The sequence below is a fragment of the Daphnia pulicaria genome, chromosome 4, assembly GCF_021234035.1.
Source record: "Daphnia pulicaria isolate SC F1-1A chromosome 4, SC_F0-13Bv2, whole genome shotgun sequence".
NCBI classification, from domain to species: domain Eukaryota; kingdom Metazoa; phylum Arthropoda; class Branchiopoda; order Diplostraca; family Daphniidae; genus Daphnia; species Daphnia pulicaria.
Genome location: NC_060916.1, coordinates 5,865,549 through 5,883,915, shown reverse-complemented (window position 1 = coordinate 5,883,915; position 18,367 = coordinate 5,865,549).

The window sequence follows — 18,367 nt, the reverse complement described above, 5'->3', positions numbered from 1 at the left end:
CTGACGTGAGGAATAAGGCAAAAATTCAGTAAGAGGCGAGATGGCTCTCTTAGCTACCGATTTCACTACTTAAGTAGCAATGGTTACATGTATGTTACATGTATGTTCCTGGAGTACATGTATGTTACATGTATGTTCCTTGAGTACATGTAGTACTCCAGGTATAATGGGGTTAAGTTTGCGAGAATGAGAGCAACATCCAATGAGGTTGATTTGAAGAGGCGACCAATGGCCAAAGCAAAAGGATGTTGCGATTTTAGGAATCCAACAATTCGTTTTTTATTGATGGCCGAGGTCACACCATACAATTTTATAGATAGTAGGGATAACAGTTGACTTTTACACCAAGGAAATAGTGTTACGTGATAGGCCCCAGAACATTCGACAACATTTTAGGATTAGGAATAAAAGTGTTTTTCTTAAGATTGACATTTTTTGAGACGTGGAGATTCCAACTGAGGATTTCGCCTATTGTTAACCCAAGATAGGGAAAAGAGTTTGACCTAGGGACCGGGACATTGTCAACTAATAAGGACAGTGGAGGTAAGTTCTGTTTGGAGGAAAAGATCATGAGCACAGATTTCAAGCCATGAAATGATAGTTTCACCGATGCACCCCATGAGACCACAGCGTCACACATCAGCTGGAGATTTCTATGTGCAGAGAGAGTATCCTTATCGATTGAGCAAATTACAATATCGCCTTCACAGGTAATGAAAAGAAAAAGAAAGCCAAGGTTCAGGAGTTCTTCTGGCAAGAGGTTCCAAAGAAAAGAAGAAAGTGCGCTGCCTTGAGGACAGCCGAGTTCGATATTGTTGACTAATGATCCTTGAACTATTAGACAGAATACATGAGCGAGAGCTGAGAAAACTGCTAAGGATTTTAACAAGGAAGAGTGGAATTTTTTTTATAAGACTGTTTAGAATGGCAGGATGCCAGGCCGAATCAAAAGCTGCCTTAATGCCAAGGAAAGCACAGCAAGAAGATATTTTCTTTTTTTTATTGTTTTCAATAAGACTAATAAGAGAGAGAGAGATGCGGTTTCGGTAGAAAGGCCTGACCTAAAGCCGTGCTGACTTGGGCTAAACCAGTTTTGAGTAGAGGCTAGTCGCTTTTACTTGACAAGAATTATTTTTTCGAGCAACTATATGAGAAGGAATTAAAAATGCTGATTGGTCTGCAACAGTTAGGTTGCTTGTAGTATGCTTTTGCTTTTTTTAAGATAAGAATATTGGCCGATTTGCAGCTCTTCAGGAAATAAGTTAATTTGAAACAGGCAGAGGATAGAGCTACAAGGTGAAATTTGATTAACTCGAAAGCTTCACTTAGCCAGACAGAAGATATATACCATCAGGGCCTGGTGATTTGGTGAGGAGCAAGCATTCAAATGCCTGTTTAAAATCTGGCTTTGTGACATATGGTTTGGTAGGAGTAGACGAGAGGGGCTCATCAGAGAAGGCCATTGTACTGTCGTAAGCAATCTTATGAGACAAACTGTTAGGTGAAATGACTGGAAAGAAATTAGAGCTGAACGTAGAAAGAATTTCAGTGGGTCTGAGATATGTGCACCATCTATGATTAACCCGTTAGTAACTTTGAAAATAGGATATTTTTAGAAAAGTGACAGGTGAAGGTTGAAAGAGGCATACATCAACTTAGCTAATGTTCAAGCAAGTTATCAAAATTTTAATCACGACAGCATTTTTTTGCCTGTTGTTCAGGTGCATCTGGGTTTTATGGTAATGTCGGCTAATTTGGAAAGATTCTAGTTGTTTTGGTTGATTCCATTCTATGCATTTTCAGACTATTTTTTAGCACATCCAACGAGAGGCAGTCGATTTCCTAGTTGGGGAAACACCTGAAATTCGTGCAAAAATTCAAATTATTTTCGAATATATGCAGAACTATTGGTTCAACATCGTCACGCTAGAGCCTTTTAAATTGTACGGTCAATCTAGGCGCACAATGAAAGAAGTTGAAATAATCCACTGGTAGTTCAATGCAAGGCGTGACAAGTATCATCAAAGTTTTTTTGAAGCTCATAGATAAATCATAAATTATTACATTCCAAAACGTGAGTAGTATTTTAGCGTGTTTTGTATAATTTTGTGTTGAATACTTGTAAAGGGTGGAATCTTCCTCGTCGAAAGATATTAATTTGGCAAGAGGACAAAACATTTGGAGGAAACAGGCTGCTGCACAAAAGAGGGAGGATGTGCTGGTGGCCATGTCCGTGAGGTCCCTATTCAAGTCTACCCCAATAGACGGAACCGATTGCAAATAAGCGGTGGAGCAACTGTTGGTGCGAATCCAATTTTAAGTCATTTGAAAGGATTTGCATGTATATGTATAGTCTTGTAAATTATAGCATTTCGTCTTAGATCCGTTGGAATAAGCCATTTTGAAGTTGGAATTCTATTGAACGACCCTAATGAGTAACTCACACAGAACAATTTGTTACCACCGCCCACCATTGAATTTTGGAAATGATTTATTCTTAAGGTTAGACATTATGTTGTATAGTTATTATTTGCACTTCTTTTGATTTCTCACAAAACGAATTGTATTTCTCACCCAAAAAATGAAGTCGTTTGCGTACAATGAGGCATGAGATGTAAACACTTACCAGGAATTAATTTAAGTAAATTAAATAGGGGATATTGTGATATGATAATTATGTAGTGTAGGCCAGAGAAACATTAATTATTATAACAAAATTTAGATAAATTTAAGAAAATTCGAAATAGAATAGAAGAAATAGATTTTGATCTGCCTAAAATGGAAAAATAAAATTTCTGTGCTCAAACCAAAACACCTTTTATTTATAACCACCATAACACCATATCTAAATAATTATTGCAATTGATTCCAATGATCAAGAGAGAATAAAAACAATAAAGGAACCACGTGGGAAAATCTTTGCAGTCAACAAGCTATTAGAAAAAAGTGTTAAAATTATGCAAAAAAATAATGCTAAACTCTCACTACTTTAAATCCCGAAACGGGTATACCATACATTCATTACACTCTGGTTTTTTTTTCTAAGAAAAAAATCACAATTTTAAATGTTTGGAATTTGGCGTTGTTCTCATCGTGTGGTACGATCCCACAAATTTCATTAAATTTTAAAACCTTGAAATTAAAATTAAGAATAAGTGTAATATTTTCCAATTTTTTCGATTCGCAAATGATTCATTAGAAATATTTGTTTAAATTTCACATCAAAATTTAGCCAGTTGTTGGATTATAATTGCCTTATTTCCATTCCTTCAAAGGAAACAGGAATCAAGAGGAAATTGATCCATTTCTTACCAAAGATAAATTTGTTGACAACCAACCAAGACAAAAAAGAAATCAAAGAAGTAGCTTACTGTGTTCTGTCGAATTGGGATTTCCCAGCAACGAGTGATACTGTTGCAGAGTTCGTTGAAAACTAAATATTCTAACAATCTCTTCTTTTTTAATGAGCTTTGATTCTTCTTTTTCCCTCTCATTATCTATGAAATTTTGCAATAAATTTTACACCAACTTTATTTTCTCAGGGAAGCCTAGATTAATTTGACATGATACGCGACGAACAGAATTGCAATTAAAGGCAGTTGACAAAGAAATTTTGATCAGAACAAGATCAGCTTTTATGTAACGATAATCTCCGATGGCTACCAATTCTTATTGAATCATACTGACGGTTTCAGCTTGTTGAAAAATTTTGGTTAAGTAAGTTTCTTCCGAAAACGTTTTGATTTATTCATGTCTTTATTTCTAGTTTCAATTAAAACTTAATGAAAACCGACGGACACGTTTTTGTGAATTCCTTTCGAGATTGGGTAGCGTAGTCCCTTTCAAACCTCTACACGGGCGAGGTGGACAAAGAAAGAGATTTTTGTGTCCTAAACCACCAAGTGGCTGTTCAGAAAAACCCAAGTCTTTGTTTTTGGAAAAGGGGCTGAAGTTTGAAGAAACTGATGAACTTTCCAGAGAAAGAAAAAAAAAGGAATTTGCTGAAAATTTGAAAATTACGCATCGGAAGCACTCTAGGCTACGTGTCACCTTGAAACGATGCAGTCTGGAATGCTAAAAAAGGCTTTTTTCGATTTTCAACGTTTTACTTTTTCTTGATCTGGAAAGTAAATCAGTTTCCTTAGCCTACAGCCTTTTTCTAAAAACAAAGACTTAAATTTTTATGACCAGCCACTAGGTGGTTTTGTAAGGAGAGAAGAGGAAAGTATGGGTCCCCCTTTTTTAATACTTTCCTTTTCTCTCTTTCCTTCCCTCGGGCCAATTCTCTGTGGATTCCGTCGCAAAAAAAGTAAACAACAGGGAATTTTTTTTAAATAAAAGAAATGAAGGAATCACAAATTGCTACACATACTAACTAAGATACGTGACAATTAAATGCCACAAAAAAAGAATAAAAAAAATAACAAACTGATTCACAAAATCCACTTTGTGTTGGGAAAAGACACCTTCAGCAAATACAGACAACGCAAAACATGACATAAACAACCAGAGAAAATGGCGGACATCGAAACAATTGACACGCAAAACCGCGATGTGAATTGCTTCTATTGACGCATACAGAGGCATTGAAAAATTTGAGAGACGTTTAAGGAGGTTTGAGGAAACGAACATACAAGAAAAAAATAGCAAAATCAAGCTTTTTGTCCAGTAACTAACTATATGTAAAAATTGAAAAAGTTTGTTTGGTTTCTTCGATTACAAATCTTTGCTTCAATAGAGTTGTCTTTTATTTAAAATATAATTACACGTGAAGTTGCCGGAAATAGATTTTTTACCTTTCGATACAGTGGGATTGAATTTGTTGGGCTTGAAGAATACCACTACGTTAACACCCTCGAAAAAGCCTTGAATACTAACCAAATGAAAAGTGCCATTGGTTTCAACCCATACTGACATTTTTCTACATCTTCTAAAAAGTGGGTGACCTGATGGGTTATAAAAATTTGTACACTGAGCTCAATGAGACGATACCATACTGCTGGTTTTCGGTTGAATTAACCCAAAATTAGCAGAATCCTTATTGCAACCACATTATAAGATGGTCAACATCTGAATCGAAAATTCTTCTAAAATTAGATATAGAAAATAATACATGATGATGCACTTCACATTCGTTTTGAAATGTCTTCAGGTTTATAGTTTTGCGATGGAATGATAAAAAACTTAAGGGCTACAGAAATGGAAATGTTTTATTCGCTGGTCAGTGATAACTCGATAAGTAGAGAGTGGGCTGTGGACTATCACTCTTGAAATTTAATCGACATTTTTCAACCAATTTCTAAACATATATGTACAATTAATATAAGCAGTAATAAATAAAAGAGAAGTTACGATGAAATTCACAGTTAAAATCAGGCTCTGTAGGAAATCATACAAATTGGCCACCCAGAGTGGTGGAAGAAATAATAAATCCTGCCAACTCCAGGTACAAGAACAAAGAGAATGAGTAAGAAAAGGGTCAGGTGCAAAAATTGACGTAGATCAGACTTCTATCATTCATCGGTCGTCTATAATTGGATGAAAGACGAAACAGGTTCTTGGATTAGAGACGAATCACTTAATTCCCGGTCGAAAAGATTCTTCGGCTCATCTGCTGCTAAGTTGCCATTGCCATCTCCATGGTAAATCCGGTGGCCAACTTTGCTCCTCCTCTTTACATTAAAATTGTGGGCTATCAAGCCACCAAGTCTGAAAAATCGTTTCCTCCAGTTGTGATCTCAACACCACATCCACGGGATTTAGTTTTTCTGGAACAGACCGACCCTTTAGGCTCCATCAGCATTTGAATCTCCCCGATTCGGTAGCTAACGTATACTTGACAGATGGTTGTTAGAGATTTACCTTATGTTAACAAACCTTACTTGACCAGTTTCTGAAGAACTTTGGCCGATTGATTCCTCCCTAGATGGATAGGCTTTTTAATCTGCTTTTTTTCGTCCATCACTTGTTGAATCTCTGAATATCGGAAACAGTCGGACAGAGTTTCAAACTGTGCTGCTGTCGGTTCAGAAGAACGGGTGTCAAATCTTCTCGTAACTGCGGTCTGCATGTACTTGTCCCGATGTCCCAAATTGGTCCGGTGTTCCCTATAGGGGGTGTATTTCGACAACGCTAACTATAGTAGTGGGAGGAGCATGATAGCCTGAGTGCCAAAATTACCGTAAAATGTCCATTTACTCTTTACAAAGTTTTTTGCACGACTTTATTCATTTTAGCGTGGACGAATAAAGAATCAACACAAACTTCAACCGTGAACGGACTATAGTCCGATCTCGTTTTCGTCTATATCGGAACGTCTAGCGGGGAAAAACGAATTATAGTCCGATCTCACCATTCAACGCCTTTCAGCGTTCTTTCACCAGAGGCTCTAGTGATCGGACACAGATCCGTTCTCGAAAATGTTGAAATCAAAAGCGATTGTCATTTAAAACCAATGCTTCATTTTATTCTTCTTTTAACCTTTTAAATAATAATCTCATAAAAGAACAAAATGGCAAATAGAACCATGGAGGCAAAACACTACAGCAGAGGCTGCCTTATCTAATAATAACAAACCTGCTGCAACATGGGATATGGAGAAACGGTGGAATGCCATGAATTCCATTGAAAAACTTCAAGATAAATTGAGTACAATGGGAATTCATTCACTTTTAATTATGGTGGCAGAAAATCCCAAAAAACAACCAACAAGAAAAATGCATACAGCAGGAGGGTTGAATGAACTGATCCATAGCAGTGCGATTGGGAAAGCATTTTCTGTGGTATTTTAACTTATTGCTACTGATTTTATCTTTGTATTGCAGGGTCTGAATCTGAAATTTTTGTGAGCAGGAAAAGAAAATTGGTTGACAAACCACATCCTGATTTAGCCCAAGAGGCTATCAATGATGAACCCATGAATGCTGATTCTCAGGTAGTAAACTTCTTCGTCTGTACTGTTTTTTTATTAAACTAAATTAATAACTCTTCCACATTACAGGTTTTGGTTCACCAACGAGAGGCTACAACAAACTCAAGACCAAACAACACTGATCCTCAGGTTGGAAATCTCTTCCTCTGTTACTGCATATCTATACAACTGAATTAATTACTCTTTCACATTACAGCTGCAGTTCACCAACAAGAAGTTCCATCAACCAGAAATGAAACTTACTATAAGATAAGTGTAAATATTTCTTTGAGGCCTTGGCTTCGGATTTTCCCTCTTTACATAGGCGGTGGAGGTATCGGAGCTTCTTCTGGCGCCGGGTGAGCAATAGGTGGTTCCGGTTCCGGTTCTACGCTGCCGTCGATAACTGTTGGTAATGTTGCGGTGTCGGCAGTATTGGACGGAAACGTCGGATAGCTTTCATATTTACAAAGGATGTTTCCTTAAATTTTGATAAAGTATTCTGCTTTTCTAAAAAGAAGTACTGTGTACCAACAATGTTAGAATGTCTGAATATACTGTCTTACTATACAAAAAGTTCTTTGTTTTTTTACGGCTCCGTTTAGTGGGCGAGTTATGATTCGGAAGATGCTGATAGCAAAGAAGGCTTTATTCCTAAAAATCTGAATTTTTCCGATTCTTTTTGTCTTCTGGACGATGGAAATGTTATGAATGGTCTTTTTTAATTCTTGTTATTTAACAAAAATACAGCTGTGTAAACTGTTAATACTGATATTCTTGTGTGAAATGTATTATGTCACGGTGAGAATTCAAAAAATCCCTCTCTATTTTGGGAATGGCTCTAGGTTGACTGTGATTGGCGGACACATTGCAAAGGAATTAAACAATAGAAACTAAAAATAAAATTGTTTCAAATAGATCATTTGATGCACGATTGAATGAGAATCAGGAAAAGTACAAAGATTTTATGAAATGATATATATTTTTGACGTCTCTCCCTCCCCCAGAAATAGTCACAAATTTTAAAACCGAATTGTGGGTAAAATGATATCAGAAAATAATAATTTTTACAGAAATGAATTTTACTCGTCGAGATCTATCGATGTATGTAAAATTTCTGTTAAAAACTATGAAGGAAAAATAGTGAAAAGAAAATCAGAAAATTTTTTCTTTTTCCGTTTTGATCAATAAGGTCCAGTATAGTGCTAAATCGCAAAAACGTAAAAAAGTGTTCAGATTTTCTTCAAGGTAAATCCGGACTGCGGAGACGAACAATGATACATTTTTTAAATATATTAAGGCCTTTTCCGGATTTAGTCATGGAAAGCCGCTCCGGAATTTCTGTCTACTTGAGTCGTGGGTCACTTGTTAAAAAGGTCGCCACCAGTTTAGGCACTTTTTTTCGGCACTTTGATTTTGTCATTTTCGGCACCCCATGCAAACCACACTTCCTCGAACATGAAAAATTATTGTCTGTTTCAGCACCATTTTTGCCATTTCCGGCACCATAATTCTGTGCCACCCATATGGCAATTTTTGGAACAGTAATCATGTGATTAAATCACCCGATTTATTTATGACAATTTGGGGTTGTGTTATCGAATCCTGGCGAAGTCTAAAAAATCTTAGTAATAAATTAGTATTGTTTCGTAGATAAAATATAATGTTTTGAGCATTTCGAAGCATTTTATTCGGTGAATTGTTTTTTAACTGATAGACCACGTCAGGATTATGACTTTGTATGGCTAGCCCAGCTCGCTAACCATTACACCAATGGACTTGATAATTCAATGAATTCTTTTGATCTAACCGTAGTTAAGTGGATGGAGAACTTGACATTTTTTTTATTACAACGATTGGATGATGATAACAACAAGCAACATCTCACCAGTACAGCACTTTTAGAAAAATGTGCCAATATTTACACCAATTTTAATGCTATTGTAACGGATCATATTGCACCAAATTTATATTTGATTAATGATGTCATGCTGATTCTCTTGTGAGCGCTGTGGGTGTCCTAAACGTGCCTAAGTGCACGTTTAACTTTCTTATAAGGCACGTCTAAAGGATAGACGATTTCAAAGCACGTGACTTAACTATAATTATATTTGCGCACCTGTCATCAGTTGTAACTTGAGCGTTTCTAAAACTGTTGTTCTTCTTCTTCTGTTGTGATTTGGTTTTTTATATGTATAAAAGTTGTGTATTCTTCTAGGCGAATGTTATCTGTTTATTTACAGGGAATAAAAATATATACATGTACAAACGTAAAAAAATTGAGAAATGACGCCTAGTGCTTTCATTTGCAACCAGGAGATAACGGACTCGGGAAATGTGCTTGGCAACAAGGTTAAGAAGTGGTAAAGACGATGTAGAGACTTTAATCAGGGACAAGTGAATTGTGTTTGATATTGAACCGTTCTCGAGCACCACGTAGGAGACTCCCGACGTTTAGCGACATTTTGAGGCGTACTTCTAAAGACCAGGATCAACCCATTGGAAGGTCCGAGACTTCGCGAGGCTGACTTTTTTATGGGCAACCCAGCAAACCCTCGGTCGTCCGTCACGGCTACGATCCGATTAAGGCGTCCGCTACAGCCAACGGGTGACCCGAGCCAAGAGAAACCGCGGAGCTTCAAGCAACAGCTTGGTTGTCTTTGAGTCGAAGGAAAGAAAGACATTTTAAAGTTTGGAAGCGTTTTGTTGCCACCAGAATTCGATCAACGCAGACCACAGGGTTTTGTGTTTGGGGAAGGAGTGCAATGGGAATGGCCACGATAACTCAAGGTCGGTTGCGCAAAGCTTAAGTGCATCTCTGTGTCTATCATAATTGCTACAATCAAATAACATATGGGAGACGTCCTCTCCCTCGCCAGATGAACAGCAGCAGAGCAAAAATGGGGATCTTTTAAGCTTGGAGAGGAATTTATTTAGGACGCAGTGACCAGAGAGCAGACTGCAAAGAAAGAAAGGAGTAAGTGACGATCCTAAAATCAGTGCCGACTCCACAGGACTCCACGGGAAAAACAACCGTGTCTGGGCACCAGAAGATGAACTTGACCAAGCAAAGTTCCATTTTGCCGCGATTTCTGAAGTTAATAGTCTTTCCCCGTGTGTACGCAGCGAAGTGTTAGCAGGTGGAACAGACGTGATGACTTTTAATGTGATTTTTCCAACAACCTGACGTGAGGAATAAGGCAAAAATTCAGTAAGAGGCGAGATGGCTCTCTTAGCTACCGATTTCACTACTTAAGTAGCAATGGTTACATGTATGTTACATGTATGTTCCTGGAGTACATGTATGTTACATGTATGTTCCTTGAGTACATGTAGTACTCCAGGTATAATGGGGTTAAGTTTGCGAGAATGAGAGCAACATCCAATGAGGTTGATTTGAAGAGGCGACCAATGGCCAAAGCAAAAGGATGTTGCGATTTTAGGAATCCAACAATTCGTTTTTTATTGATGGCCGAGGTCACACCATACAATTTTATAGATAGTAGGGATAACAGTTGACTTTTACACCAAGGAAATAGTGTTACGTGATAGGCCCCAGAACATTCGACAACATTTTAGGATTAGGAATAAAAGTGTTTTTCTTAAGATTGACATTTTTTGAGACGTGGAGATTCCAACTGAGGATTTCGCCTATTGTTAACCCAAGATAGGGAAAAGAGTTTGACCTAGGGACCGGGACATTGTCAACTAATAAGGACAGTGGAGGTAAGTTCTGTTTGGAGGAAAAGATCATGAGCACAGATTTCAAGCCATGAAATGATAGTTTCACCGATGCACCCCATGAGACCACAGCGTCACACATCAGCTGGAGATTTCTATGTGCAGAGAGAGTATCCTTATCGATTGAGCAAATTACAATATCGCCTTCACAGGTAATGAAAAGAAAAAGAAAGCCAAGGTTCAGGAGTTCTTCTGGCAAGAGGTTCCAAAGAAAAGAAGAAAGTGCGCTGCCTTGAGGACAGCCGAGTTCGATATTGTTGACTAATGATCCTTGAACTATTAGACAGAATACATGAGCGAGAGATGAGAAAACTGCTAAGGATTTTAACAAGGAAGAGTGGAATTTTTTTTATAAGACTGTTTAGAATGGCAGGATGCCAGGCCGAATCAAAAGCTGCCTTAATGCCAAGGAAAGCACAGCAAGAAGATATTTTCTTTTTTTTATTGTTTTCAATAAGACTAATAAGAGAGAGAGAGATGCGGTTTCGGTAGAAAGGCCTGACCTAAAGCCGTGCTGACTTGGGCTAAACCAGTTTTGAGTAGAGGCTAGTCGCTTTTACTTGACAAGAATTATTTTTTCGAGCAACTATATGAGAAGGAATTAAAAATGCTGATTGGTCTGCAACAGTTAGGTTGCTTGTAGTATGCTTTTGCTTTTTTTAAGATAAGAATATTGGCCGATTTGCAGCTCTTCAGGAAATAAGTTAATTTGAAACAGGCAGAGGATAGAGCTACAAGGTGAAATTTGATTAACTCGAAAGCTTCACTTAGCCAGACAGAAGATATATACCATCAGGGCCTGGTGATTTGGTGAGGAGCAAGCATTCAAATGCCTGTTTAAAATCTGGCTTTGTGACATATGGTTTGGTAGGAGTAGACGAGAGGGGCTCATCAGAGAAGGCCATTGTACTGTCGTAAGCAATCTTATGAGACAAACTGTTAGGTGAAATGACTGGAAAGAAATTAGAGCTGAACGTAGAAAGAATTTCAGTGGGTCTGAGATATGTGCACCATCTATGATTAACCCGTTAGTAACTTTGAAAATAGGATATTTTTAGAAAAGTGACAGGTGAAGGTTGAAAGAGGCATACATCAACTTAGCTAATGTTCAAGCAAGTTATCAAAATTTTAATCACGACAGCATTTTTTTGCCTGTTGTTCAGGTGCATCTGGGTTTTATGGTAATGTCGGCTAATTTGGAAAGATTCTAGTTGTTTTGGTTGATTCCATTCTATGCATTTTCAGACTATTTTTTAGCACATCCAACGAGAGGCAGTCGATTTCCTAGTTGGGGAAACACCTGAAATTCGTGCAAAAATTCAAATTATTTTCGAATATATGCAGAACTATTGGTTCAACATCGTCACGCTAGAGCCTTTTAAATTGTACGGTCAATCTAGGCGCACAATGAAAGAAGTTGAAATAATCCACTGGTAGTTCAATGCAAGGCGTGACAAGTATCATCAAAGTTTTTTTGAAGCTCATAGATAAATCATAAATTATTACATTCCAAAACGTGAGTAATATTTTAGCGTGTTTTGTATAATTTTGTGTTGAATACTTGTAAAGGGTGGAATCTTCCTCGTCGAAAGATATTAATTTGGCAAGAGGACAAAACATTTGGAGGAAACAGGCTGCTGCACAAAAGAGGGAGGATGTGCTGGTGGCCATGTCCGTGAGGTCCCTATTCAAGTCTACCCCAATAGACGGAACCGATTGCAAATAAGCGGTGGAGCAACTGTTGGTGCGAATCCAATTTTAAGTCATTTGAAAGGATTTGCATGTATATGTATAGTCTTGTAAATTATAGCATTTCGTCTTAGATCCGTTGGAATAAGCCATTTTGAAGTTGGAATTCTATTGAACGACCCTAATGAGTAACTCACACAGAACAATTTGTTACCACCGCCCACCATTGAATTTTGGAAATGATTTATTCTTAAGGTTAGACATTATGTTGTATAGTTATTATTTGTACTTCTTTTGATTTCTCACAAAACGAATTGTATTTCTCACCCAAAAAATGAAGCCGTTTGCGTACAATGAGGCATGAGATGTAAACACTTACCAGGAATTAATTTAAGTAAATTAAATAGGGGATATTGTGATATGATAATTATGTAGTGTAGGCCAGAGAAACATTAATTATTATAACAAAATTTAGATAAATTTAAGAAAATTCGAAATAGAATAGAAGAAATAGATTTTGATCTGCCTAAAATGGAAAAATAAAATTTCTGTGCTCAAACCAAAACACCTTTTATTTATAACCACCATAACACCATATCTAAATAATTATTGCAATTGATTCCAATGATCAAGAGAGAATAAAAACAATAAAGGAACCACGTGGGAAAATCTTTGCAGTCAACAAGCTATTAGAAAAAAGTGTTAAAATTATGCAAAAAAATAATGCTAAACTCTCACTACTTTAAATCCCGAAACGGGTATACCATACATTCATTACACTCTGGTTTTTTTTTCTAAGAAAAAAATCACAATTTTAAATGTTTGGAATTTGGCGTTGTTCTCATCGTGTGGTACGATCCCACAAATTTCATTAAATTTTAAAACCTTGAAATTAAAATTAAGAATAAGTGTAATATTTTCCAATTTTTTCGATTCGCAAATGATTCATTAGAAATATTTGTTTAAATTTCACATCAAAATTTAGCCAGTTGTTGGATTATAATTGCCTTATTTCCATTCCTTCAAAGGAAACAGGAATCAAGAGGAAATTGATCCATTTCTTACCAAAGATAAATTTGTTGACAACCAACCAAGACAAAAAAGAAATCAAAGAAGTAGCTTACTGTGTTCTGTCGAATTGGGATTTCCCAGCAACGAGTGATACTGTTGCAGAGTTCGTTGAAAACTAAATATTCTAACAATCTCTTCTTTTTTAATGAGCTTTGATTCTTCTTTTTCCCTCTCATTATCTATGAAATTTTGCAATAAATTTTACACCAACTTTATTTTCTCAGGGAAGCCTAGATTAATTTGACATGATACGCGACGAACAGAATTGCAATTAAAGGCAGTTGACAAAGAAATTTTGATCAGAACAAGATCAGCTTTTATGTAACGATAATCTCCGATGGCTACCAATTCTTATTGAATCATACTGACGGTTTCAGCTTGTTGAAAAATTTTGGTTAAGTAAGTTTCTTCCGAAAACGTTTTGATTTATTCATGTCTTTATTTCTAGTTTCAATTAAAACTTAATGAAAACCGACGGACACGTTTTTGTGAATTCCTTTCGAGATTGGGTAGCGTAGTCCCTTTCAAACCTCTACACGGACGAGGTGGACAAAGAAAGAGATTTTTGTGTCCTAAACCACCAAGTGGCTGTTCAGAAAAACCCAAGTCTTTGTTTTTGGAAAAGGGGCTGAAGTTTGAAGAAACTGATGAACTTTCCAGAGAAAGAAAAAAAAAGGAATTTGCTGAAAATTTGAAAATTACGCATCGGAAGCACTCTAGGCTACGTGTCACCTTGAAACGATGCAGTCTGGAATGCTAAAAAAGGCTTTTTTCGATTTTCAACGTTTTACTTTTTCTTGATCTGGAAAGTAAATCAGTTTCCTTAGCCTACAGCCTTTTTCTAAAAACAAAGACTTAAATTTTTATGACCAGCCACTAGGTGGTTTTGTAAGGAGAGAAGAGGAAAGTATGGGTCCCCCTTTTTTAATACTTTCCTTTTCTCTCTTTCCTTCCCTCGGGCCAATTCTCTGTGGATTCCGTCGCAAAAAAAGTAAACAACAGGGAATTTTTTTTAAATAAAAGAAATGAAGGAATCACAAATTGCTACACATACTAACTAAGATACGTGACAATTAAATGCCACAAAAAAAGAATAAAAAAAATAACAAACTGATTCACAAAATCCACTTTGTGTTGGGAAAAGACACCTTCAGCAAATACAGACAACGCAAAACATGACATAAACAACCAGAGAAAATGGCGGACATCGAAACAATTGACACGCAAAACCGCGATGTGAATTGCTTCTATTGACGCATACAGAGGCATTGAAAAATTTGAGAGACGTTTAAGGAGGTTTGAGGAAACGAACATACAAGAAAAAAATAGCAAAATCAAGCTTTTTGTCCAGTAACTAACTATATGTAAAAATTGAAAAAGTTTGTTTGGTTTCTTCGATTACAAATCTTTGCTTCAATAGAGTTGTCTTTTATTTAAAATATAATTACACGTGAAGTTGCCGGAAATAGATTTTTTACCTTTCGATACAGTGGGATTGAATTTGTTGGGCTTGAAGAATACCACTACGTTAACACCCTCGAAAAAGCCTTGAATACTAACCAAATGAAAAGTGCCATTGGTTTCAACCCATACTGACATTTTTCTACATCTTCTAAAAAGTGGGTGACCTGATGGGTTATAAAAATTTGTACACTGAGCTCAATGAGACGATACCATACTGCTGGTTTTCGGTTGAATTAACCCAAAATTAGCAGAATCCTTATTGCAACCACATTATAAGATGGTCAACATCTGAATCGAAAATTCTTCTAAAATTAGATATAGAAAATAATACATGATGATGCACTTCACATTCGTTTTGAAATGTCTTCAGGTTTATAGTTTTGCGATGGAATGATAAAAAACTTAAGGGCTACAGAAATGGAAATGTTTTATTCGCTGGTCAGTGATAACTCGATAAGTAGAGAGTGGGCTGTGGACTATCACTCTTGAAATTTAATCGACATTTTTCAACCAATTTCTAAACATATATGTACAATTAATATAAGCAGTAATAAATAAAAGAGAAGTTACGATGAAATTCACAGTTAAAATCAGGCTCTGTAGGAAATCATACAAATTGGCCACCCAGAGTGGTGGAAGAAATAATAAATCCTGCCAACTCCAGGTACAAGAACAAAGAGAATGAGTAAGAAAAGGGTCAGGTGCAAAAATTGACGTAGATCAGACTTCTATCATTCATCGGTCGTCTATAATTGGATGAAAGACGAAACAGGTTCTTGGATTAGAGACGAATCACTTAATTCCCGGTCGAAAAGATTCTTCGGCTCATCTGCTGCTAAGTTGCCATTGCCATCTCCATGGTAAATCCGGTGGCCAACTTTGCTCCTCCTCTTTACATTAAAATTGTGGGCTATCAAGCCACCAAGTCTGAAAAATCGTTTCCTCCAGTTGTGATCTCAACACCACATCCACGGGATTTAGTTTTTCTGGAACAGACCGACCCTTTAGGCTCCATCAGCATTTGAATCTCCCCGATTCGGTAGCTAACGTATACTTGACAGATGGTTGTTAGAGATTTACCTTATGTTAACAAACCTTACTTGACCAGTTTCTGAAGAACTTTGGCCGATTGATTCCTCCCTAGATGGATAGGCTTTTTAATCTGCTTTTTTTCGTCCATCACTTGTTGAATCTCTGAATATCGGAAACAGTCGGACAGAGTTTCAAACTGTGCTGCTGTCGGTTCAGAAGAACGGGTGTCAAATCTTCTCGTAACTGCGGTCTGCATGTACTTGTCCCGATGTCCCAAATTGGTCCGGTGTTCCCTATAGGGGGTGTATTTCGACAACGCTAACTATAGTAGTGGGAGGAGCATGATAGCCTGAGTGCCAAAATTACCGTAAAATGTCCATTTACTCTTTACAAAGTTTTTTGCACGACTTTATTCATTTTAGCGTGGACGAATAAAGAATCAACACAAACTTCAACCGTGAACGGACTATAGTCCGATCTCGTTTTCGTCTATATCGGAACGTCTAGCGGGGAAAAACGAATTATAGTCCGATCTCACCATTCAACGCCTTTCAGCGTTCTTTCACCAGAGGCTCTAGTGATCGGACACAGATCCGTTCTCGAAAATGTTGAAATCAAAAGCGATTGTCATTTAAAACCAATGCTTCATTTTATTCTTCTTTTAACCTTTTAAATAATAATCTCATAAAAGAACAAAATGGCAAATAGAACCATGGAGGCAAAACACTACAGCAGAGGCTGCCTTATCTAATAATAACAAACCTGCTGCAACATGGGATATGGAGAAACGGTGGAATGCCATGAATTCCATTGAAAAACTTCAAGATAAATTGAGTACAATGGGAATTCATTCACTTTTAATTATGGTGGCAGAAAATCCCAAAAAACAACCAACAAGAAAAATGCATACAGCAGGAGGGTTGAATGAACTGATCCATAGCAGTGCGATTGGGAAAGCATTTTCTGTGGTATTTTAACTTATTGCTACTGATTTTATCTTTGTATTGCAGGGTCTGAACCTGAAATTTTTGTGAGCAGGAAAAGAAAATTGGTTGACAAACCACATCCTGATTTAGCCCAAGAGGATATCAATGATGAACCCATGAATGCTGATTCTCAGGTAGTAAACTTCTTCGTCTGTACTGTTTTTTTATTAAACTAAATTAATAACTCTTCCACATTACAGGTTTTGGTTCACCAACGAGAGGCTACAACAAACTCAAGACCAAACAACACTGATCCTCAGGTTGGAAATCTCTTCCTCTGTTACTGCATATCTATACAACTGAATTAATTACTCTTTCACATTACAGCTGCAGTTCACCAACAAGAAGTTCCATCAACCAGAAATGAAACTTACTATAAGATAAGTGTAAATATTTCTTTGAGGCCTTGGCTTCGGATTTTCCCTCTTTACATAGGCGGTGGAGGTATCGGAGCTTCTTCTGGCGCCGGGTGAGCAATAGGTGGTTCCGGTTCCGGTTCTACGCTGCCGTCGATAACTGTTGGTAATGTTGCGGTGTCGGCAGTATTGGACGGAAACGTCGGATAGCTTTCATATTTACAAAGGATGTTTCCTTAAATTTTGATAAAGTATTCTGCTTTTCTAAAAAGAAGTACTGTGTACCAACAATGTTAGAATGTCTGAATATACTGTCTTACTATACAAAAAGTTCTTTGTTTTTTTACGGCTCCGTTTAGTGGGCGAGTTATGATTCGGAAGATGCTGATAGCAAAGAAGGCTTTATTCCTAAAAATCTGAATTTTTCCGATTCTTTTTGTCTTCTGGACGATGGAAATGTTATGAATTGTCTTTTTTAATTCTTGTTATTTAACAAAAATACAGCTGTGTAAACTGTTAATACTGATATTCTTGTGTGAAATGTATTATGTCACGGTGAGAATTCAAAAAATCCCTCTCTATTTTGGGAATGGCTCTAGGTTGACTGTGATTGGCGGACACATTGCAAAGGAATTAAACAATAGAAACTAAAAATAAAATTGTTTCAAATAGATCATTTGATGCACGATTGAATGAGAATCAGGAAAAGTACAAAGATTTTATGAAATGATATATATTTTTGACGTCTCTCCCTCCCCCAGAAATAGTCACAAATTTTAAAACCGAATTGTGGGTAAAATGATATCAGAAAATAATAATTTTTACAGAAATGAATTTTACTCGTCGAGATCTATCGATGTATGTAAAATTTCTGTTAAAAACTATGAAGGAAAAATAGTGAAAAGAAAATCAGAAAATTTTTTCTTTTTCCGTTTTGATCAATAAGGTCCAGTATAGTGCTAAATCGCAAAAACGTAAAAAAGTGTTCAGATTTTCTTCAAGGTAAATCCGGACTGCGGAGACGAACAATGATACATTTTTTAAATATATTAAGGCCTTTTCCGGATTTAGTCATGGAAAGCCGCTCCGGAATTTCTGTCTACTTGAGTCGTGGGTCA